Genomic DNA, 16,091 nt, shown 5'->3' on the forward strand with positions numbered 1-16,091 from the left:
ATCTATGTATCTAGCAAATTGCCAGTGTGGTAAGGAAATTCCATACATCCCTGGACAGAAAAGAAAAAGGTGTGTATTGTAATAAGTACCTTAAAAGAGTTACAAACTACATGCAATTGGAGCACAAAGAAGAATACCCTCTGCATGGAAGCAGAAGGCAAGGACAAGTCTGATATTTCATTCAGAAACAGACATTCAGGCCCTGAAGTGAGATTTCTTTTGAAAACTCCCCCTCCATCTTCAGACTGGGTTAGGGATACCTTTTAAGTTCTAATTGCATCATACTAGTAGCACTTCATTGTAACCACATTCTAATTGCCCACATCTGCAAATAGAGTTCCCAACTGTTAGGTTCCTATTGAGTTCCCAACTGTTTCCTAGGATATAATAGACAACCCAACATGTAGAATTTATTCTACAAATGTTTGCTATATTGAATTCATGAAAATTAATTTATGAAAATTTATGAAAATGAAATAACCAAGCAGATAAGAGTTGGGAAGACATTTCAGGCAGAAGGAAGATTCAAAGCACAAAGGCATGGAAAACACAAAAGTTCCACAAAAAGGTCTACATGTGAATCTTTAGAAAAGCTTTTTACATAGTTGCCTAAACTTGGAAGCAATCTAAATATCCTCCAACATATGAATGAATAAGCAAAGTCTGGTTTATCCATAAAGTTGGACATTATTCAGTAAAAAGGAAATGTGCTTTCAAACCATGAAAAGACATGGAGGACCTAAATGTACAATATTAAGTAAAAGAGACCAATCAGAGAAGATTACAAACTGTATAATTTTTTTATATGACATTCCAAAAATCTAAAAATACAGAGAGTAAAAAGATCAGGGACTAACAGAGATTTAGAGGGAGAAAGAGAAGAGGAATAGTACAGTGAATTTTAAGGTAATGAAACAACTTCATATGCTATTATAATGGTGGACACATATCACTATCCACTTATCAAAACCCCTTATAGGGTGAACCCTAATGTGGACTCTTCAATCAATAATAACTTATCAATATTGGTTCATCAACTGTAATTAATATATCACATTAGTGCAAGATAGTAGGAGAAATGTGAGAGAGATAAGAGTGCAAATGGAAATTCTGCACCTTCTGAAAATTGTTTTTGTTAACTTAAAATTGCTCAAATTTGCTCAAAAATTGAAAAATCAGGCATGAAATTCATTTGGAAAAATTAAGAGGCCCAGAATATCCACAGCAATATTAGAGAGAAAAGTGACGCACGTGACAGCACAATTCCAGACCTTAAATTATGCTACAGAGCTATAGTAACAAAAATAGCATGGTGTTGGCACAAAAACAGACATGAAGACCAATGGAACAGAGTAGAAGACACCAGAGACATACCCACATAAATAGTTATCTCATACTAGACAAAGGAGCCACAAACATACATTGGTGAAAAGATAGCCTCTTTAACAAATGGTGCTGGGAAAACTAGAAATCCAAGTGAAGTAGAATGAAATTGGACACCTATCTCTCACCTTGCACAAAACTCAACTCAAAGTGGATCAAGGACCTAAGCATTAAACCAGAGACATTGCACCTACTAGAAGAAAAAGTAGGCCCAGCTCTGTACTGCTGCAGTCCGGCTGCAGCAAAATAACCTGGGGGTGAAGCAGCTCATGATTTGTGCCCAGCCAGACTGCGGCACTCTACCATTCTACTTAGGAACCAACTTCCTCAATGAGATTCCTAAAGCTCAAGGAATAAAATCAAAAATCAATAAATGGGATGGAATCAAACTAAGAAGCTTCTTCTTCACAGCAAAGGAAACAATCAAGAACATGAACAAAGAATCTACAGAATGGGAAAAAATCTTTACCACCTGCACCTCAGATAGAGTATTAATCTCCAGAGTATACAAAGAACTCAAGAAACTTAACATTTAAAAAAACCCAACCAATAAATGGGCAAAAGGAACTGAACAGGCCACTTGACAGAAGAAGAAATAAGAATAGTCAAAAAATACATGAAAAAATGTTCAACATCTCTAGCAAATAGAGAAATACAAACTAAAACTACACTGAGATTCCATCTTACTCCAGTCAGAATGGCAAATATCAAGAATAGAAGTAACAATAATTGTTGATGAGGATGTGGGGGAAAAGGCAGAGAGCAATGGCAAGAGATCCCTCAGAAAGGGATCAGATTATCGGAAGTTTTACATGCAAAGGAGATGAAAGCGGGAGCCCATGATATAATACCAGTTATACACTAGGTGCTCAATATTGCTGAATAAAGGTACAAATGCCTTTAATATGGAAATAATGGAGCAACCCAAAAGCTTTATATAGATGGCCTGATTAGTTCTATAGATTTAGTTAGATAGCATGAGGATGCTAGCAGCTGTAAAGATAAATGTAAGGGGTAACTCAGGGACGTCATGTAAGAGCTATGGCAGCAGATCCAGTGAGAAGTGAGGCATCTGACATCACCTGATGGTGAAGTGGTTGAAGGGGTGGAATGTCTTTCACTTAAATGGTGATTCCAATGGAGATTTGAAAATCTGAGTTGCAACTTTGTAGCGAGATTGGTGCAAGAAGAATAGTATGGGAAATCATCACTATTAAAGATGGTAGTGAAAAATACAGGATTAATTGAGTTTACCATAAAAAATGTACAGAAAAATATTGTTGCTAGTTCATATCAATCAGTCAAGAATGCTGGGTTGTGTTCTTTGAAAAGCAAGTCAAAGCATGAAAAGGTAAGGGGCTGGCACAATAAATAATAAACAGTGAAAGAAATGCTTGAACCCTGAGTCCCCTGCCTACATATTCCATTGTTTCTACCAACAATACCAAATGATTTCAACATTAATAACGTCTACAACATAGATTGGTAGCCTAGAGGCCAGGTGAGCAATTAAAATGCTGAAACAATTCTAATGGAAATGCTAAATTAAGCAGTCCTTATTTCAACTATCACTAACACTTTCATTCAACTGCTATTTTAAAAACCTAACATAAAAAGAAAACTTCTTGAAACCTTTAGGCATAAACACTCAATTGAATCCATTTCAACAATAAGAAAATTGTCTCTTGGATAAAGAAAGCTTAGAGCCACACAAGTGGAGTCTCATTATCAAGAGAATGATCTCAAAACCATGTCTTTCATTATGAAGAAATAAGTTCCATCAAGACAAACATTTCAGAAATCAAGCCAGCAGCATTCCTGGAAATTGTTTTCTTTACCAGCTGTAATTTTATTTTTTCCAAACAAAAGCATCCCATTCAATTCAATATCATGAAGCAGTCTAGTATTTAAAATAGAACAAATAAGAAAGAAAATTCAAAAGACAAAGATAAAACTTTCACTACTTGGAGACAATATACATAAAAGATTACAATATAAACAAAAAAATTCTCTGTCATATAAGCTGTTATATTTTCTTATTGGTCATTAAAAATATGTAAGAAGATGATTTCTTTGGGTGAGATAATCTGAATTCTAATTATTTTACCAAACTCTTATGAGTTTGAATACTGTTTCAGCTGATTCTCTTGGAATTCATAGTAGGTAGGGAAGACAATTTTATGAGCTCACCAAAATCATTCTATTTTCCTCCTAGACTACTATGAAAACTATCTTCCTTGCTTCACTTCCAGCAACACAAGGCAAGTTCTGAAAGTGGATAACAGTCACATATTTCACGTCCAAGCCTGGTCACAAAATCTCCTGAATTATTCTTATGCTCTGTCTTTTCTACTAGTCTGTGGATGAAAAGACCCAGAGCCTCCTATTGATGTCAGAAAATCTGTCAAAGTTCCCAGAATGACTGAGCAAAGCAGAACAGCACTCAACCTAACCCACACTGTTCTATGATGTGAGAAAACACATTGTAGCTGTTACAGTAGCTAGCATAAGGTACCTTGACCAATACTAACCTGAAATTGACAAAAACTGACAAAAGATTAAGATAAAATTAAAACCTTACTAAAGACATAGGAGAACTCTACTACATTACAGATAAAATGTTACAGATGTACAGAAGATTAATATATAAATTCACATAATCCCAATCAAAATTCTAAAATATTATATGATAGAAATACTAAGGTTAAATTGAGAATTCAAAAGAAAGCATAAAATAGCTAATATAATGCTGAAAAGACTAAGAGGGGAAAACACTGCCCCTCAAGAGATGAAAATATATTTTAAAGCTACCCAAATTAATATAAATCTGTGATTTTGCAGGAGTATTTAGTGGAATAAAAGAAAAAAAAAAATATATATATATATAAAAAAGTTAAATTACAAGAAAATTTAAAATCAGAATACAGCATTCAATAAATGATACTGAAGTAAAAGGCTAATTATTTTAATAAAGAAAGAAGGTTATATCATCATACTCAACATTACATCTCAAAAAATAACACCTGATGAATCAGGAAGACATACACAATATAAACAAATCTATTTCGAGCAATGAAATAGAAGACTCCATCAAAAGCCCATCAAGCAAGAAAAGCCCAAGACCAGACGGATTCTAGTCAAGTTCTATACAAGACCTACAAAGAAGATTAATGCCAATAATCCTCAAATTATTCCATGAAATAGAAAAGGAGGCAACCCTTCCAAACTCATTCTGAGACTAGTGTCACTCTGATGCCTAAGCCAGACAAGGAAAGATAACTTCAGACCAATATCCCTGATGAACACAGATGCAAAAATTCGCAATAAAATTCTGACAAATTGCATACAGAAACATATTAAAAAGACAGTGTGTGGCTAGGGATGTGGCTCAAGCAGTAACACGCTCGCCTGGCATGCATGGGGCACTGGGTTTGATCCTCAGCACCACATAAAAATAAAATAAAGATGTTTTGTCCATCAAAAACTGAAAAATAAATATTAAAAAGTTCTCTCTCTCTCTCTCTCTCTCTCTCTCTCTCTCTCTCTCTCAAAAAAAAAAAAAAAAAAAAAAAAAAAGATAGTGCACCATGATCAAGTGGGTTTCATCCCAGGGATGCAAGGTTGGTTCAAAATATAGAAGTCAATAAATATAATTCATTACATCAATGGACTTAAAGACAAAAATCATATGATCATGTCAATAAACCCAAAAAAGCATTTGATAAAATACAACACCCTTTCATATTCAGAACACTTGAAAAACTAGGGACAGCAGGAATATACCTCAACATTGTAAAAGCTATCTACGCTAAGCCCAAGGCCAACATTATTCTAAATGGAGAAAAACTGGAGACATTCTGAGAACTGGAACAAGCAAGAGATGCCGTTTCTCACTACTCCTATTCAACATAGTTCTTGAAACTCTAGCTAGAGCAATTAGACAAAAAAAAAAATTAAAGGAATATGAAAAGGAAAAGAAGAACTCAAACTATTACTGTTTGACTATGACATGATTTTGTACTTAGAGGATCCAAAAAACTCTACCAGAAAACTTCTAGAATTTAATAAATGAATTCAGCAAAGTAGCAGGATATAACAACACCCATAAATCAAGTGCATATATATACATCAGTGATAAACCCTCATAGAAATTAGAAAAACTACCCCATTCATAATAGCTTCAAAAAAGTCAAATAAAATAAAATACTTAGGAATCAATCTAACAAAAGAGGTGAAAGATCTATACAATAAAAACTACAAAACACTAAAGAAAAACATTGAAGAAGACTTAAGAAGATGGAATGATCTCCCATGTTCTTAGATACAAAGAATTAATATTGTCAAATGGCCAAACTACCAAAAGCATTGTACAGTTTTAATACAACTCCAATTAAAATCTCAACAACATTCCTCATAAAAATAGAAAAAGCAACCATGAAATTCATTTGGAAAAATAAGAGACCCAGAATAGCCAAAGCAATCCTTAGCAAGAAGAGTGAAGCAGGAGGCATCACAATACCAGACCTTAAACTATACCACAGAGCTATAGTAACAAAACAGCATGGTATAGTGGCACCAAAATAGACTTGTAGATCAATGGTACAGAATAGAAGACACAGAGACAAACCTACATACAAATAGTTATCTCATACTAGAAAAAGGCACTGAAAATATTGGTAAAAAGATAGCCTCTTCAACAAATGGTGCTGGAAAAACTGGAAATCCATATGCAGCAAAATCTCTCACCATGCACAAAACTCAACTCAAAGTGTATCAAGGACCTAGGAATTAGATCAGAGACTCTGCACATAATAGAGGGAAGAGTAGGCCCAAATCTTCATTATGTCAGATTAGGTCCTGACTTTCTTAACCAGACTCCTAAAGCACAAGAAATAAAATTAAGAATTAATAAATGGGATAGATTCAAACTAAAAACTTCTCCTCAGCAAAGGAAACAATCAAGAACATGAAGAGAATGCCCACAGAGTGGGAGAATATCTTTACTACACGCACATCAGATAGAGCAGGATTTATAAAGAACTCAAAAATCTTAACACCAAAAAAATAAATAACCCAATCAATGAATGGGATAAGGAACTGAACAGACACTTCTCAGAAGAAGATATACAATAAATCAACAAATATATGAAAAAAATGTTCAATTTCTCTAGTAATTAGAGAAATGCAAATCAAAACTACTCTAAGATTTCATCTCACTCCAGTCAGAATGGCAATCATCAAGAATACAAACAATAATAAGTGTTGTTGAGGATGTGGAGAAAAAGGCACACTCACACATTGCTGGTGGCACCGCAAATTGGTGCAACCACTATGGAAATCAGTATGGAGATTCCTTAGCAAACTGGGAATGGAACCACCATTTGCCCCAGCTATCCCACTCCACAGTCTATACCTGAAAGACTTAAAATCAGCATACTATAGTGACACAGTCACATCAATGATCATAGCAGTTCAGTTCACAATAGCTAAACTGTGGAACCAACCTAGAACCCTTCAACAGATGAATGGATAAAGAAATTGTGGTAAATATATACAATGGAATATTACTCAGCATTAAAAAAAAGAATAAAATCATAGCATTTACAGGTAAATGGATGGAGTTGGAGAATATCATGCTAAGCAAAGTAAGCCAATCCCAAAAAACCAATGGCTAAATGTTCTGATAAGTGAATGCTAACCCATAATCGGGGGTGGGGGCATGGGGAGAATGGAAGAACTTTGGGCAAAGGAAAGGGAGGAAAGAAGAGGGTGCTCAAGTGTAGGAAAGATGGTGGAATGAGATGAACATCATTCCCCTAGGTACATGTATGACTACACATGTGGTTTGACTATATATCATATACAACCAGGGAAATGAAAAGTTGTGTTCCATTTGTGTATAATGAATCAAAATGCATTCTGCTATCATGTTTGACTAATTAGAACAAATGAAGAAAAATTTTAAAAACACCTGAATTAAAAATCAAAACTTAAAAAACAAAGCTATAAATGTATAGTAAGGAAATACAGAAGAATTAGTTTATGGCCTCCAGGTAGGTAAGCCTGCTAAACAAGTCATAAAAAGTAAAAGACATAAATAATTATAGTGTCCAGACAATTTAATGCCAAACCAAATCAAAGTGGAAAATGAAAAACAGTTAAATTAAAAATAAGGACCAAAGAATGTAAATTGATAATTCAGAGATGAAATAAAAATGTTAAATAAACAAAAAGATATACAGTCTCTTATAATCAGATGAATGCCAATTAAAATAGTAAGATATAACATTTCATCCAGAATTAGAAAATTTTTAAAGTTTGATTATATCAAATATTTGCAAAATTTTGTAAAAATAAATATTATTAATAATTATGTGTGAAACAGCCATATAGAAATAATTCAATGATCCAATATTACCTATTAAAATTCAAGATAAGCCTGTGTGCTAATTTAGAAATTCTACTTCTTTTCAGTGCTGGCTAAAAACTCTCAAATGTATGCCTAAGAAGGCCTGTAGACAGTTTTTCATGTTAATTTGATGTTAATTTCAGCATTATTTATATACATGAAAAATACCTAAGTGTCCATCCCTATAGAAGTGCTTAAATAAGATTAGATTTACTGCTTTGCTTTGGTTGTTAAAATCAATCTGTAGGCCTAAATGTACTAACAAAGACACAAGCTTAAGATGCATTATTGGAAGTTAAGAAGTGGAAGGCAAGTGGAGGCCACACTTCTGCTCCTCCTGCCTACAAGCACAATCATGGAAATGTTTGCTTTTTCAGCCCACTACCAGTTGCCTGACTTCATGTATATTTAGAAGCAGGTCCTGAGGTAGCAATGTCCTGTCCTGCATCATTATTGCAGCAGTAAGATTCTGAAGTAACAGTTGTAGGAGCAGGTTGCTGATATCCCAACTTATTAACCACAGTGGAGATAAAAGCACCCTTGGCAGACCAATACGGCAGTATTTTTTCTTCATGGAGTCCTCCCCTAGAAGCCCAGCTCAGAGTTTAGCTTTCTAGTTCTTTCAATTCAATTACTGTGGAAGCATCAAATTTCCTGTATTGTATATATTATTTTTCCATAAACTATCCACAGAGATTTCTGCTATATGCAACAGAACCTAAACAGCCACTGAATTGGTGTGGGTGGGCAAGATTTTCAAATTTGAACATTTGAGACTGTTAATTTCTAACATGGATGATTTGGGGTAGTGACAATCTGGGTAGCATTAAAGGATATGATACTTGTTAGGTCAGTTTGAGGTGGCTAAGGGAACAAAGCATCAGGCCACTCACAGAGCAACCAATCAGGCCCTGACAGAAAAGCAGTGATGGTGCCTCAAAACCATCTGTCAATCAGCGGGGTCTTCTGACCAATACCGAAAGGACATGGATCTCTGCAAGATTCCCCAACCAACCCTAGGAGGACAAGGGACTCTAAAAACCTCTCTTTCCTGTCCCAAGCCCTCCCTTCCTGTCCTAAGCCCAATAAAATTCCAATCTGAATGAGCCTGGGCACAGCTTCCCTGGACAGCTCTGTTGGACTGAGGGTCTCACTGGGAGCGAATCTCAATAAAGCCTTGTTCAGCTGCTTTTAATCTGCCTCCTTTTGATCATCGGCACCTGACCTTACAGTACTGATAATCTAAGAAAACTTTAATTATTACCTCTGTTCTTCTGGAATAAAATGCCAATTGGAAATGTAGCATTGACAGATCAAGGGGTGACTACCTTTGCATAATATGTATGATATGTAAAACATAAGGATTATGGGATGAGGTGGTCACTTTGAAAAATTCCACTCAACTTTGAAATGAAAATTACAGAATCATGGTTTTAAACTGAAAATCCAAAACTGATCAGAGAATTATGAAGTTTATATAACTGTCCTCGGAAATCTTTACCTCTACAATGTTGGTGTGGTCAAAAAGCACAGGTGGAGACCAGTTTTCACATATATTAACTGAAATGAAGGTTTGATTCTCAATCTCAGTCAATCTCTTATTTGAAGGATGTGAAAGCACTGACTAGGAAAAATTAGAATCTTGAGAAACAGAATACAAAATGTCAGACAGAAAACTGAAAATATCTGAAAAACTGAAAAAGCGGACTGAAGAGATGGATCCTCTCAGCTTGAAGATGTGAACTTATCTCACTGGAGGTGGTTATTGGCAAGGGAATGTCAACTTTCCAGGGCCTTCAGTTTTCTACCCATATAGCCTCCAAAAATAAACTGAGAGTCAGACCCCAGCATTTCTCAGAGGGCCAATCAGAAAGTCAAACTGGGGAGGGAAGGCTCAGTTTCTAAGGGGAATTTCAAGGATTTATTTATATCAAGAATAAAAGAATATATACAGAAATTAATCCTAAGTGTTTTAGAATAGGGGTAGAAATATATAATTTTGGTTCAGAATGAATGTATCAAGGGTGTGTTCACATGAGGGATTCTCAATTTACTGTGCTAACTATAAAACCTTGAAATGGCTCTGTTTACACAGAGAATCAATTAAAACCTAGGCTCAATGGCAAATATATGCTTTACACAAGCTAATTTATTTGTTCTTCTCAATGACCCTATGAGATAACTACTTATGCCATAAGATAGAGTGGTTAAATAATAAACCATATTATACAGCAAACTACTGCCTAATTTTGAGGAGTTTTTTCTATTTTCACCCAACTATATTTTATAGAAATTGTCTAGGAAGACATGTCTTCCAAGCCATAGTAAAAACAATTAATGCTTTTCATGTTCTTTCCAAAGGAAGTCACTTAAATGAAAATAAAAATAAAAACAATAATGAGAAAGGCATCAAAATGGGAACAAAAAATAAAACTAAATTAAAAACAAAAAAATAAAATGGAGAAGCCAAAATCATGGGAATGTATAGATAAAGGTAAAGCAGAAGAACAAAAAAAAATTCTTAAATACACTTTCCTTTGAAATAATAAACAAAAATGTATAAAAGCTCTGCCATCATCCAGGAAAATAAAGTCAAAATACTATGTTAACTCAGCTTTTCTATTACTGTAACAAAATACCTGAGATAATCAACTCAAAAGGAGGAAAGGTTTATTCTGGCTTATAGTAGAATTTCAGCCATTAGTCATTAGGCTGTTGCCGTGGGGTCTTTGGTGAGTCAGCATATCCTGATGGAAAAATGTGGTAGAGAAAGCCACTCATCTCATGGTGGCCAGGAAGCAAATAAAGTAAATAAAAGGCCTAAGGTCCCAATATCCTCTTCAAGGAACATCCCCAGGGACCCTTGATTTCTCCCATGAAGTCCCACCTCTTGAATGCTCCACCACCTCCAAACACCACCAGACTGGCAACCAAGTCTTTAACAAATGGGCCTTTAGGGACACTTACCTAACCATAGCAGATGTCTCACATTCTTTCCTTTTTAAAGTAAATTAGAATCATAAAAGCATGTAGTAGAGTTGGAAAGATGGAAACCAGAATTCATCTATTCCAAACCTTGCCTTTGCCTTGAAGATTCATATCACAAAATGTGATATAAGGAGTTCTCTAGTTCATTTTCCCTAGCCTGCTTTCATGTGCTATCAAATAATATGTGGGCAATTCAAGTAATTCCCAGAAATTAAAAGGAAATCAACATGATGTATTCCTTGTCAATGTAATAGTCAAAATAATTAATGCTATTTTTAAGAATAGGAATTTCATTAAGTTCAGTGTTATAATTTTAAAATAAATAAATTACCTTGCTTGAAATCTGACAAACAGCCTAGAAATTTTTTCCAAATAATGTGAAGCACAATATAAAATTTCTAAAAAAAATAGGCAATTCATGTTATAGAGACATTTGAACCATTAGTATTTGAGGGATCAGAGAAAAGAAAACAGCACCCTTTTTGTCAAGGAAACAAATTGTTTAAATGTCTGCTACCTTAGCAGTATTAATTTCTAGTGGTTTTTAATCAAAACAGATTCTAGAGTTAATTTTGACATGCTATGTCTGGTAATGAAATATTAATAAAAAAGATGTCACTTCTTTTTTAGAGAGAGAGAGAGAGAATTTTTTTATTATTTATTTTTTAGTTTTCTGCGGACACAACATCTTTGTTTGTATGTGGTGCTGAGGATCAAACCCGGGCCACCCGCATGCCAGACAAGTGCGCTACCGCTTCAGCCACATCCCCAGCCCAAGGTGTCACTTTTCTTAAAATTTCATTTTGTTTAATATCTACCTGGCACTTACCACTCTCATCTTTCACTTTCCAGATCTTCCCTCATTTCTATGTCTTTTATAATCCAATTAATTATCATGAACCAATTGCCTAGAAACTGTTTTATGAAAATGTTATTACATGGTGACATACTCTCTAAATCTGACAAAAATATACTCTTCTGGTGAAGAAATCATGTATTTATGTAAAAATGCAAAATTACTAAAAAACCATGCTTAGTATTAAATTTTTAAAACTCAATAATTGGATTCAGTCTTTCTTGTAAAGAAACTAGAAGATAACATGATTGATAAGGGTTTTTACCTAGATTGCAGTATAGTGAAGAAAAGAAGTGGTTGTACTAGGTGATGTATACTAGGGGTCTATATGTCTTCCTGTTTTAAAAATAGAAATAAAATGTATTTTGATATAAATTCTAAAAGATAATAAAGAATTCAAAATCATAAGAGTAACTATGAACAAAACTTATCAAAATTCAGATGAAAAGAATAGTTTTCCCTGACTCAAGAAGATAAAACCTAATAAAGAAGAAAACCATTCAAGAAATTTAAAAAAAAATAGTCACTTTATCTCAAAGGAACAAGTCCCAAGTAACTTTAGAGATGACTTTAACCAGACTTCCCCAAATTGGGCAATTCCCATCTCATAAACTAGTTTTAAGTAATAGAAAAATTGGAATAATCATCTAATTCACTTTATGAGTTTACTATAAATTCTATGCCTAAACCATGCAAGTATAGCCCAATAAAACAGAGTTCAAGAAAAGGGACCAATTTATCTTTAAACATATATGCAAAGATACTAAATTAAATACTAAGAAATAAAAGTCAGAGTACATACAAAACCAAATAGGTTTTGTCCCAAGAATTCTTAGATAACTCAAAATCAAGAATATTCGATTTTATTCACTATATTAGCAAAATGAATAAGACATATGTATGATCTCTTGAAATTCATCAGTAGATGGAGAAAAATACTCATTTAAGTTAACACGCATAACAAAGGAATTATTTCATAATAAAAGCACATAACAAATAAAAGCTTTTATTTATCATAAAATACTTTGCATAATAAGAGCGGACTAAAGATAGAATGGAACTTCCTCCAGCTTCCTTCTTCCTTCATGTGAAATGATGAAACTTTAGAATTATTTGCATTATATCAGCAATGAGATAAGCTTCCTTTTCTGACTTTTCTTCAATACAAAATTATTCCTTTTAGGTGCTGGTATCTCCATAGAAAATTCCACAGAATGTCCAAAAAATTTATTAAACTTGTACAAGGCTTTTGCAAAGTTTCTGGATACATTACCAACAAATAAAATTAATAACTTGAATATATACTACTATGAATTAAAATGGAAAAAGGAATAAATATTTCACATTTATAATAGGAATAAATTTATATACTATTCCTAGAAATTAATCTAATACAAATATTCCACACTTTTTCGAGAAAAGTTGAAACAAAATTATAGATGAGCATTACCAATCTGAATAAATAGAGACCTAGGTAATGGTACTACAGGAGAAAATTTAAGGATAACAATTTTCTTTAAAACTAATCTATAAAATCAGTTTTATTCCACCAAATTCTGGTTGTTTTATGTTAAACCTGACAAGATACTAAAAATTCATGTAGAATGCCAGAAAGTAAAAAAAAAAAAAAAGACAAAAATCAAATTTTGAAAAACAAAGATTTTTCTCCACAAAATATTAAAAATTATGATTAAGACAGTAGATAAACAGACCAGTACAATAAGAAATCCACAAACAGACTTGTGTGTAAAAGGATAAAAAGTAAGACATGTAATCATGGGGGCTGAGGTTGTGGCTCAGCGGTAGAGTGCTCGCCTAGCATGGGCAAGGCCCTGGGTTCGCTCCTCAGCACCACATAAAAATAAATTAACTAATTAAAGATATTATATCCAACTACAACTAAAATATACACATTTTTTTAAAAAAGAGATCTAGTAATAATAAATTAAAAATATGAAAAGTTGTTCATCAAGTTAAAAAAAAAAAAGTCATACTAACCCCATAGTATGAGTTAGTACTTTCATTACATTATGACAAAATTCCTGAGATAATTAACTTATAAGAGAAAAGTTTTATTTAGCTCACAGTTCTGGAGGTTCCCGTCTAAAATCAAGGAGACCCTTTGCCTTGGACCTTAGGTGGTACTGTCAGATGACGGTGGTGGCGAGTGAGTAACAGAGCAAACGGCTCACTTCAGGAACTTCCGTAGAGTGTGACCGGAAGAAGAAGTGGGGGGCAGAATTTCCTTCAGTGACCCAAGGACCTCCCACTAGGACCCACTTCCTAAAGGTTCCACCATCTCCCAAGGGCACCACCCTGGGGACTAAGTATTCAATACGTGGTCCTTTAGGGGACACATGTACAAACCATAAGCACACAATTTATAATCATTAAATTTGATTATAGATGATATAAAAAATAAACTTTAGAAAAAAATATAATTGACATCATTATGATTTAGAATTAAGGAACCGTTTTCTAAACAAGACACAGAAGACACAAACCATGAAGGTAAATCTAAATGATTGAAGTTTAGAATTTTTTTTCTCAATAAAAGACAAAATAAGAAAAAAAATGAACTACAATTTAGAAACAACTATTTTATCACACAAATGAATGTTAAAAGAGCACTTCCGGTGCACAACAAAACTACACTTTATGAACTATTCTTTATTTTTTTAAAAATTATATGTATCAGTTAACTACCCAATAGAGAATGAGTAAGGAATATACACAGGCAGTTTCCAGGACAGGAAATCTGAATAACTGATAAATCGAGGCAAAGATGCTCCCTCTCGCTAGTAAAAAACACAGGGACCAGCAGAGGCGGCTGGGCCAGTACTCCCGGGCCCTGCAGACTGGGCAAGAGCGAGTCCCTCACGGAAGGTAGCGGCAGGCAGAGGCTCCGAGCTCACAGGCTTGCTGAAGGACTGAAGATAAACGTGTAGTTTATACTACAGTAGTTGGAGCTGGTGTCACCGACAAGAGTGCCTTGACAATACAGCTAATTCAGAATCACTTTGTGGGTGAATATGATCCTACAATAGAAGATTCTTACAGGAAGCAAGTAGGAATTGACAGAGAAACCTCTCTTGAATATTCTCAACACAGCAAGATGAGTAAGGTGCAATGAGGGGCTACGAAGAGCTCACTCTGTGTATGTGCCATAAAATGGAAGTTAAACCCACAATGAATTACACTTCCTACCCATCCGATTAATAAAAATTAAAACTTCTGCTATAGTTTGGATCTTGAATGTCCCCCATGGGCCCAAATGTTGAAAGCTTGGTCCCCAGAAGATTCTGCTACTGGGAGGTGGTGGAACAGTGAGGAGGTGAGGCCTATGGAAGGAAGTTAGACCACGGTGGCATGCCCTTGAAGGGGATATTGGCATCCCTTTGTCTCTCTCCCTTTGCTTCCCAGACACCTTGAGTTGAACAGGCCTCTTGTGTCTCACACTCCTGCCATGACATACTGGGCCACCACAAACTTAAAGCAAGGGCCAAGTGCCCATGAGCTTCAACTTTAGAAAACTATGAGCCAAAGTAAATCTTCCCTCTTTTTAGGTTGAGCATCCTAGGTTTACAGTCACAGTGACACAAAGGTAAGTAATACAACTTCTGAAAAATAAAAATGTGAAATGTAGGGCAGCAAAAATGCTCATGTGCTTCTGAGTGGGCTGTAAACTGATATAAATACTTGAGAAAGCATTTTGGCAATATCTAAGTTGAAGACAACCCACCTGCCCCTATCTAGATATATACCCCAGGGAAATTCTCCTGCATGGGAAAAAGAAATATATTAGCAATCTATTTAAAACAGCAAAAATATATGCATGTCGATGTATATATGTGTTATCTATGGACACATAGATACTGTAACATACAAATGCAATAAATACTCAGTGATTACAATCTCTGGAAAGTAAAGAGAAGGTAAGATCTAGAAGGTTCACACAGAAATCAAGTGTATCTGAAATATTTTATTGCCCTAAAACTATTTGAAGCATATATCTCAAAGTGTTACAATTTGATACATCTAGGAGCTAGATATGTGAGTGTCATTTTGTTATTCTCTATAATTTCCGTGTGTGTTTAAATATTTCACAACAATATTTTTAAGATAAATCCAACTATGCTTCTAATCAACCATCTGAGGAAAACTGAAACTTACAGAATAAAGTCATACCAACACTAGGGGCAATCAAACAAATCCCACTTTTTAAAAATCAATGATTTCTGGTTTACCACTCATTGTCTAAATGATCAAAACAGATTGTCATGCAGTGTTTATAATGACTGCATTAAACAAGCAGAAGCAAATTAGAAATAATGGGTTTTGATGAGTTTGCCAGTCATTCCCTTGGGTAAACTAAAATCCGAACAAAACAGAAAAGAAATTGAAAGTGTGTCCACATGTCTCAAGACCTAAAGAAAATATTTGACTTCTTTTCAC

The sequence above is a fragment of the Marmota flaviventris genome, chromosome 3, assembly GCF_047511675.1.
Source record: "Marmota flaviventris isolate mMarFla1 chromosome 3, mMarFla1.hap1, whole genome shotgun sequence".
Taxonomy (NCBI): Eukaryota; Metazoa; Chordata; class Mammalia; order Rodentia; family Sciuridae; genus Marmota; species Marmota flaviventris.